Genomic DNA, 9,021 nt, shown 5'->3' on the forward strand with positions numbered 1-9,021 from the left:
GAAAATGCCATATTTAAGTTTGTTCTGTGTAGAGATGTTATTTTTCTCTAAAAAAAAATCAATAAAACAGTAATTTGTCCAGGGGTGTATACGACCGTAGATCAGACTGTAGACTGTAGATGCGATTAGAGATTAGTTTCGAAAAAAGCTCGAGCACTCCTTTCAATATTTGTAATCAATATTAGTTCACAGGAAGAACTGCAAGTCCAACAAAAATCCTGATTGATCTTTCTGTATCAGGTTCTTAAGTTGTTTAAGTTGTAATTCCCCTGTGCTATATGATTCTGAAGCAGCTAACATCAACTGACCAGCATGTATGAGAAGAGTTTAGACAACTCTTGAGTCATTCTCTTTTTCTAACACCCTACACCCCCCTACTACACACACACACACACACACACACAAAAAACACCAGCCACAACATTTGATTCTTATCAGTAATTTCCTGGCTTCTTTTCTACCCAGTATGGGTGTGGATGTTGGGCAATGCTGGCACTCTGTGAGTCAGAGAGGAAGAGAAAAACGAAAGGACAAGAAGAAATAGAATGAGTGGAGTAAGAGATAACCAGTGATTTAATGCCATTTTTATAGGTCATACATTAATGGTCAACAGTATCGTGCTGGCCCTAGATCAGCGTGAAACAGTATAAATGCTATGATTTAGAGCCAGTCATAGTGCTGTTACAGATGCCTCATGATTAAGACTTCAGTCTAGAATCACAAATCAAAACATGTGGAGTTAATATTTTTAGTATAAGAACAATTTGGCTGCATGTACATGTATAAAACTTTCTATTATGCTAATCTTGTAGAGCTTCATGTTTTAAATACTTAGTAGGAAAATAAGAAGCTTTTAAAATACTGAATTACTGACTAGTGTACAGTAGTGCATATGCTTTTGTGAAGAAGAAGAGTTACTTGAGGGGAGGAACACACCCAAGGCAAAGTGTCCACTCATCTTATTTTCTCCCCTGACGAAATGATGGGGCCAAATCTAATCTTGACACATTTACTAAATGGCTATGGTTTAATAAATTCTGAAATTTCATATTAACCTGGTTCACCTGGGATTTAGTATGATCTATGTATATGACGTTGTACAAGAAAAGTTGTTTAAAATCTATGATTATGAAGTGGCTTTGGAGAGTTTATGAGTGAAAAAATAAGACTTCTTTCTTTGAAATGAAAATTTTAGTCCTTCAGGGCAAGAAAGCACCTCAGACAATAGATAAAATGGGTTTGTGCAATTAAGATTGATGAAAGAATGAACTTGGTCATACAGAGGAGAAGTATGTGTCAGAATTTCACCACTGCAGACTAACGTTACACTGAAGGCAGTTCAGGCTTTGAAGTTGTGCTGTTCCCAACCGCTTTCAGTGGAACAGTTTTCCCCTTGTTGGCATTAAAGAGAGCAAGTGCTCAGTGATGAGCAGATGTTCATTCCCCAGAGCTGCCGGTTGTGAGAAATGGCTACAGTGGTGCTATGGACCATGACGATGCGGCATGCCCTTGTACCAGTATGCGTGTGTGTCTACCTTTTTTTAACTAGTTTATTGTTAGCGAGGTGTTTCACCTCCACCTCCAGCTAACATGGCTAATATAGCTTTTTACAGTTATTTCACCTATCAATCATTTTGCATGTTTAGTTCTGTAGACAATAGCTGATGTTATTGTTAGGCATAGGTATCGAGACTGGTCAGTACTGAAATATAAAAATAAGCTCCTGGACAGACATGCTGCTATCAGTGTTTAAGTAACGTTAATTTAGTCTATGTAGCAGGCATTTTCAAATGGTTGGTGCTAGATTGGATCAGCGGGAGGGGCGCTCTGCTCCGTATAACGAAAATGTTCGTATACCTCTGACTACCTTAACCTTTTTGAATGTCGAGTGTCGTTCTGCACTCTCCGGTCATGGCTGAAAGGGTAAGACGTTCAAAAGTGAGGGCTCACTAAATTTAACGATAACGCAGCTAAATGCAATATATTGTGATGTCTGGGCTCTCTACAAATTAGCACATACAGCCAGGAAAACTAACAGCCTACCATAGCTAGAGGCAAAAAAACAGTGACAAGTTTTTTTTTTGCTTTCTGACTAAAGTGCCACCTCCCCCCCATGCCCCGTATTCAAATTCTTCAACCTAAAAGTCCCTGTGAAAGTGAAACTAAGACAGTCAAAATTAAACATTTCTTTTCTTTTCTGATTGAGCTACTTAAAACACAACGTGTCTATGCCACAATATGTTAAGCAGTAGTTGCATGTAAGGGGCTAACACCAGCAACCTCATGAAGCACATACAAATACAGTTACAAGTACAACATTCTGAAGCAGCGCAGTGTGTTTGCTTCAGCAAAGCGGCTGCTGCACCTCTGGTGTTGTGATGAATTGTGCTACCTTGTCGAAATGTGCTACGATAGTGCAGATTTCTTGGTAGTTCCCTACACAAAACTCTAGGTAGGATATTTTGCTGGTGGACAGGAAGCCAACTTCAGTCTCGTTTTAAGCTTATTGGAGAGGAAGTAGTAATATTGAGCTAAGTCTGTACTGAATTAAAATTTGGTAGCTAGCATAGCATAAATCATTACTTGTTGCACTGTATGAACAAAATCACTGGGACACCCCTTCTAATTATCGAGTTCAGGTGTTTCAGCCACACCCATTGCTATCAGGTGAATCAAATTAAGCACATAGCCTTGCAATCTTGATAGATAAACGCTGGCAGTAGAATGGGTTGTATTAATGATCTCAGTGACTTTAAACATGACACTGTCATAGGATGCCACCTCTGCCACAAGTCAGTTTGTGATATTTCTGTCCTGCCCCAGTCAACTGTAAGTGCTAATAATGTGAAATGGAAGCACCTAGGAGCAACAACAGCTTAGCCACAAAGCGGTAGACCACACAAACGCACAGAGTGGGGCCCAGGTTTACGCACCATCATCCTGTACATGATAAACTCATACAGTTTAGCTTTAAAGTAAATGGATACTGTGGATACACAATGGATATGCATTTTCTCCTACTTTCAATTATGCCTTGTTTATTTATCTACATTTAACAATTATGCCTCTAAAGTCAACCTAAATTAAAATTTGGACCTTGTTATTTTATTTCCTGTTCATATAAAGTTTAGCTTTGATCCATGATCCATCATATCATTTAAAGGACAAAATTCTTGTTTTCAGGTGATCTTTGTCCGCAGTGTAGTGACTTTTGTCCATCTCTAAAACGTCTTCTGGGTATTATGTCACCCAAGACCAGCGGGCAGAAAAAAACAATATTAAACAATAATACCATGCTTAACTTCCCCCTCCCACTCCCTCCACCTATCAACGAGTAAAAACAGAGCTCGGAGACCCTCACTGATACTGTGTTTCATGCAGGAATAAATCATGGAACATTTATGATTTGCAATTCATGTTGACTTTAAGATTCCTTTTCAGTTTGGTTTATTTCCAATCCCACACACCTGAGCCAGGTAAGCACTATTCTATAGCCTTGTTTTCCTGGCTCAGGTGTGTGATAGAATGATATCACGGTTTCGCAGCCTGCCAAAAACCAATGACGCCGGAACTGAACTGAAGCTGTTATGTTACTGTTCAAAAACTGCTTTTGATTGCCATCATCAAATGTGGAAAAATCTCCGTTGTCACTTACGTGATTATATCGCCTCCCGTAAAAAAAATCCCCTGCAGCACTCTGTCTCCATGTTTTATAGCCTGGCTCTGTTGATGGACAACATGCCAATGAAAATGAAACAACATTCAGTATCTTTCAATACACACCCAGCACTGCAGTGGTACAGCAGAAAAAAATGGAACTGCACAGGCACAGCAAAATGGAAACAGCCCATGAAGTTCCACCTGATACAAGACCAAGAACATAGATGGCTAGAATCAAAACAATACGATATAAATAACTGTAAGAATAGTTTGCTAGTAGTTAGACCTAGAATCATCTTTCTATCTGTAATTATTCCATTTATTTCTTGCCCTGTAATGTGTGGTACTGTGGTGCACTAAGAGTTCCCTGTTGAAAAGGCTCTGAGGTGATGGTTACATTATGAGTTCACCATAGTTATAAGGTTTGAAACCATTCGGCTAAAAGGTTTGTCTTCTTTACCATCTGGTTTGGTTCCTCCACCTCACAAGAACGAGCCAAACTCCAGCACATAGTCAGGACAGCAGAGAATATCACTGAATGTAGTCTGCCAACTCCTCAGGACATCTACAACAGCAGGGTGACAAAGTGTGCCAGCAAAATTACAGCTGACCTCTCTCATCCTGGACATTACCTCTTCCAGCCACTTCCCTTAGAAGATTTAGGGCCATCAAAACCAGCACAGCCAGACATGCTAACAGCTTTTTCCTCAGAGCCGTAGTGCTCATGAACCACAGCGGACACCTCACACTTAAACTGAACCACCACTAAACTTAAACCATCAAACCTCCTTATTATATCACAGTAACTTCTCTGTAACATAATGCTATTTGCACAACTGTACAGATGTTACATTTCTGCAAATATTTCTATCATTCTGTAATACTGAGTATATAACAGTTTTTATAGCTAAAGACCTTTGTATGTATAGGTGTTATTATCTGCATATGTACAGACATTCACACTTCTCTTTAGCTCCTCCACAGCTCTTTATTATTCATCATTCTTTATTCTATTTACTGTATTTTTATTCTAATTTTCCCTTAGCTAAATGCTTGTTAACAACCTGTTTACTTGTCTGATGTGTTCAGTGTGTTAACTGAATTGTAGCATTTTGAATCTCATCAACCCGTTAAGTGGCTTTTTATGAGAATGTATTGTCTAATGTTGTTTCTTCCTTGTAATTATTTATTTTTTGCCATTATTTCCACCGTTATTTTTAGGTGTTCATTGTAAATTTGTACTTGTACATAAGGCCCACTGAAAATGAGGCTCTTGTGTAGATTTGGTGTAGATTTTTATTTCTCCAGAAATAAAAAAAAAATGAAAAAAAGGGTGGAAATCGAAAAAGATACCCCATAACCTCACATCTTAATCTAGTTCTGACCACGGCCAGGTCCAGTAGGAGTGAGCTTTAGGTGAAGGTTTTTATTTGGCATCTTTTACTGTCCACCTGTGCTCTCATGACTCTAATGTACAATTGTCCTGAAAGAGTTAGAAATGCTTACAACAAAATTCTTGCCTTTCTTCCTGTCCCCCCATTCTTTCTTTCATTCTTTTTTATGAGAGTTAGGGAAGGGGGGTGAGGGGTGAGGGAGAGAACGTTATTGTGGAACATTTGTCAGACAGCCAGTTGCCTAGGCAGGGCCAGCTTGTGATTTATTGCAACATCTGCAAGATGGAAAAAAGTGCATATCTGTTTTTAATCATAGCTCTGTAGGAGAGACAAAGAAAAAGATGGAAGAACTGAAGGCAAGAGGGAGAAAATGGGGACAAAATTCCATGAGGAGATGTACGATTGCAATCGAGAAGATACAAACTTCTTTTTTTAGAGAAAAGTTCTCATTTCTCCCCATTTTATGCTTCCATAAGTAAGCAGCAGTAAGCTGCTGATATAGGCTAGCTTGTAGAAGCTGGGTACATTCCAGTTAAAGAGTTTTTTAAAGTCTCCCCACAAAACGGAGCAAAGAATTCATCAGGGTGCCTCCGGCCATCCATTACCACGAACATTCTGCGTCCATGTCTCCACATCTGGCAGCAATGAAGGCAAATTAGCTATGAAATTCGGAGTGTCTGACAGCGAGATAAGGCTCAGGCATGCTAAATTCATTTTCTCTGCTTTAGTCAGAGGGGTGGATGAGGGAGCCGGCCTCGTCTACAGGCTCCAGATCAGAGCCGTCTGAGTCAGTAAATACTCTCTGGAGCTTGGGAGCTGATCCTGGACCAGCTGAGATCAAATCCAGGCCAGACACCGGTGGTCCAAGAAATAGTCGATTTCCTGTCTAGTTTCACTGGAGCCAAAATCAAAGGGATGGAATTATTTTGGAATTTGGGTTGTTCCCTTTCTCTTTTTTTTTCCCCTTCATGGAAACTTTTTGTTGGCTATTGTTAAAGCGAGACACTTCTCAGCCTTGAAACTATTTGATCAGCACATGCAAAGACTGCTTTCCAAGCATTATGCGTGAATCTTATCTCTCATTTACAGTCATTTAGGAAACGTGTAAAACACGACACGCATATTGTTCCAGCCCCAACAAAATGTACAAAAGGTAACTGTATCTCAACTGCTCTGATTACTGACTTGGCTTTGGCTGAAAACATTATCCAGCCATGTGTACATGTCTTGGAAGAAACTTCCTGACTACCCCTCAGTAAATGATACTGGCCTAATGTAATGCACCTTAATGAGAGAAAGTCTACCTCCATTTGGCTGCTCATCTAACCAAACGAATCTGCATGCTATCGACATTTAAAGAGTGGATCTTTGAACAAGAAAACGTCTTGGATGAGATCATTTTTTGATCACCCTTGAACTGTTCATCCATGAGCCAGCTGCATTCCAGGTGTTTGGCTTTGTGTGTGGTTCCCATATCTTGCATTCAAGGCTGTTCAAAATGTTGGCAAAGCTTCCAACACGTCCAATTCTCTGGGTGGGAGAGGGTTTACTGCCTAATTAACAGGAGCACTGCTGGGTATGTGTAGTCATGGAACTGGCCTGGAGAAGAAGGTTTAAAAGCTTCATCAATTCCATCTCTTCCACAAGAGTCCTGCTATCCACTAGTCTAATACTGAGCAAAAAGAGAGTCAGCAAATGGAAAATATATGGAAAATACATTGTTGCTGTCATTACAAAACCTTGGATCTTTATAGAAGAAGCCAAAAAAACATTCATAACTAATTCTGGATCATTTCTATTGGTCTGTTCATCATGAAATGCTCACATAATGTAATAGGCAGTTGAAAAGAAAGGGGGATGTCATGAGGCTTTGTTATGACACACTTACTGCCGAGATAAATGGCTTTATATAATGTGCTTACAAGATTTCTGCACAGTACTGCATTTATGAACTAAATATTCTTTTGGTCTATAATGTAATGAGCAATTTAAAAGTAGGTAGTAAAGTTTGTAGTAAGTAGGTCAAAGCTGCATGCACTGGCTCTTGAGGAAAGTATTCTGAAAAGTTGAACTGAAGTTCTGCTTTGCACTAAGAATCCCCTTCATAGAACCGAGAGACAGATGTAAAGTCAGGAGGAAGAGGGAAAGTGGTGAGATGCAATAACATCATCACAGGACATGGAAAGTAGAGAAAGAATATTTATAGGAAGTTCAAAAGGAGGTAGAAGGTGTTTCAGGTTTAGTATTACTCCCAATTTTGAGTTATTTCTATATCTGTTTGATCTGGGTTGGGGAACCTACCTCCTACTTTGCAATATATGACTGAAAAGAAAAAGCTAATGGAAACTTGTTGACACTTTATCATCAAAAATATATACTGTAGGTGATCGTTTTGTTCATTCCAGATCCATGCAGTGACCTATTTCTGAGGGAAACTTGTATTTTCTCTTTTAAATGACATGATGAATCATGCTTAAAATGACCTAACAACTAACAAAGTAAAACAAAAATTTAAAAAATGAAGGGATCAGGTTGGCTTTAACCTCAACATTGGCCCAAAACCTATAACGCTGCTGATAATCAACTGAATTTCAACAGGGAGCTTACTAACAATTTCAGCATTAAACTGAATTTCAGTTATTAAGCTATAGGAGACCATCAAAATAAAATGTGAAATTTAACTGAAATCTAGCAAAGAAGTGCCACTTAAGGCCCAAGCCCTGCTGAAGCGTGGATTGTGGACTGTGGTAAACACTAGCCCGTTTACTCCAGAACTCAGGATAGCCTAACAAATGGTGAAATGACCAAGAGCCCCAACATTTAAACACAGTCTAACTCACAGGAACAATGAGCGTCGACACACACCACCTACAGTAGCAGATGATAGTAAAATCCTACATTACACATGCATATATTTGCACTCACTGTTTAAAAATTTAAACTATTTAAGTTGTATTTGGACTTGCGGCCATGTTTGGTGGTTTGTGGTGTAACTTGGAGAAGCTAGCAACCTTCACAGCCTCCGCTTCAACACAAACCAAACAAAAGTGTGGAAGAAGAGCTAGGAGCTTCCACGCTGTCCTTGACAACGACAAAACACTGAATGGTGCTCTGGTGCTCTGTGGACCAACCTGATTTTGGAACAGCCCACTAGGGAATTTTCCAGCCCTGACTCTCTCTCAGAAAAACACCAGTGAAAGCCTTGCTAAGGTTTAGGCATGTGCAGGCATAAAAATCCCAGTAAGTATCCCGATAACTACCTAACTTTTCATCACAGTTTGTGATATATTTAAAACACTTGTTTAGCACTAACAAACTATGTCCTCCATCTCTTTTAATGGCTGTACTGTGTAGGTGGTTCTACATAAAGTACAGCAGTGGGTAAAAGCTACCATATATGCCATTAATATGTGAAAACCACACATAACATGATATACAGGACTTAATGTGGAAGTGTAGAATTTAATGTTATTTATTCACAGCTACGAAAATGCTAATGCTGACTTATAATAATTTCTGTGAGCGACTCAATGGCTTTTTACTTACCCATGTTTAGTTAGCATTAGGCTAACGGCTTAGCTAATACTACACCGTTCTAACCTAAACACCATCATTTAAACCTTCATTTTTTACTTTGTATGCTGATTCTTTTAGTAAATATTTCAACTAAACGCCTAACTGAATGGGCCTCTTTAAACGTAACCGCGATCTTATTTAGGTAGAGTTGTTTACTACGCTGTTGTTTCGGGCCTTTTACTTCCTAAACACACACTTTCAAACAGCACACATACGTGTATTCGAGGGGTCCTGCATTTTGTTCTCTTCCAAGCTGGCTGGGACTTTTATTTACATCTTTGGACAGAGGAAAAGGATCTGGGACCTCTCTTTGTCGCAGTGATGGGGAGTCGACGTCCGGGAGTCAGAGTCGACTACTTGGGAGTCGACTCTTCGACTCTGTTTTTCCGTT

This window comes from Colossoma macropomum, unplaced genomic scaffold (assembly GCF_904425465.1).
Source record: "Colossoma macropomum unplaced genomic scaffold, Colossoma_macropomum, whole genome shotgun sequence".
Taxonomy (NCBI): domain Eukaryota; kingdom Metazoa; phylum Chordata; class Actinopteri; order Characiformes; family Serrasalmidae; genus Colossoma; species Colossoma macropomum.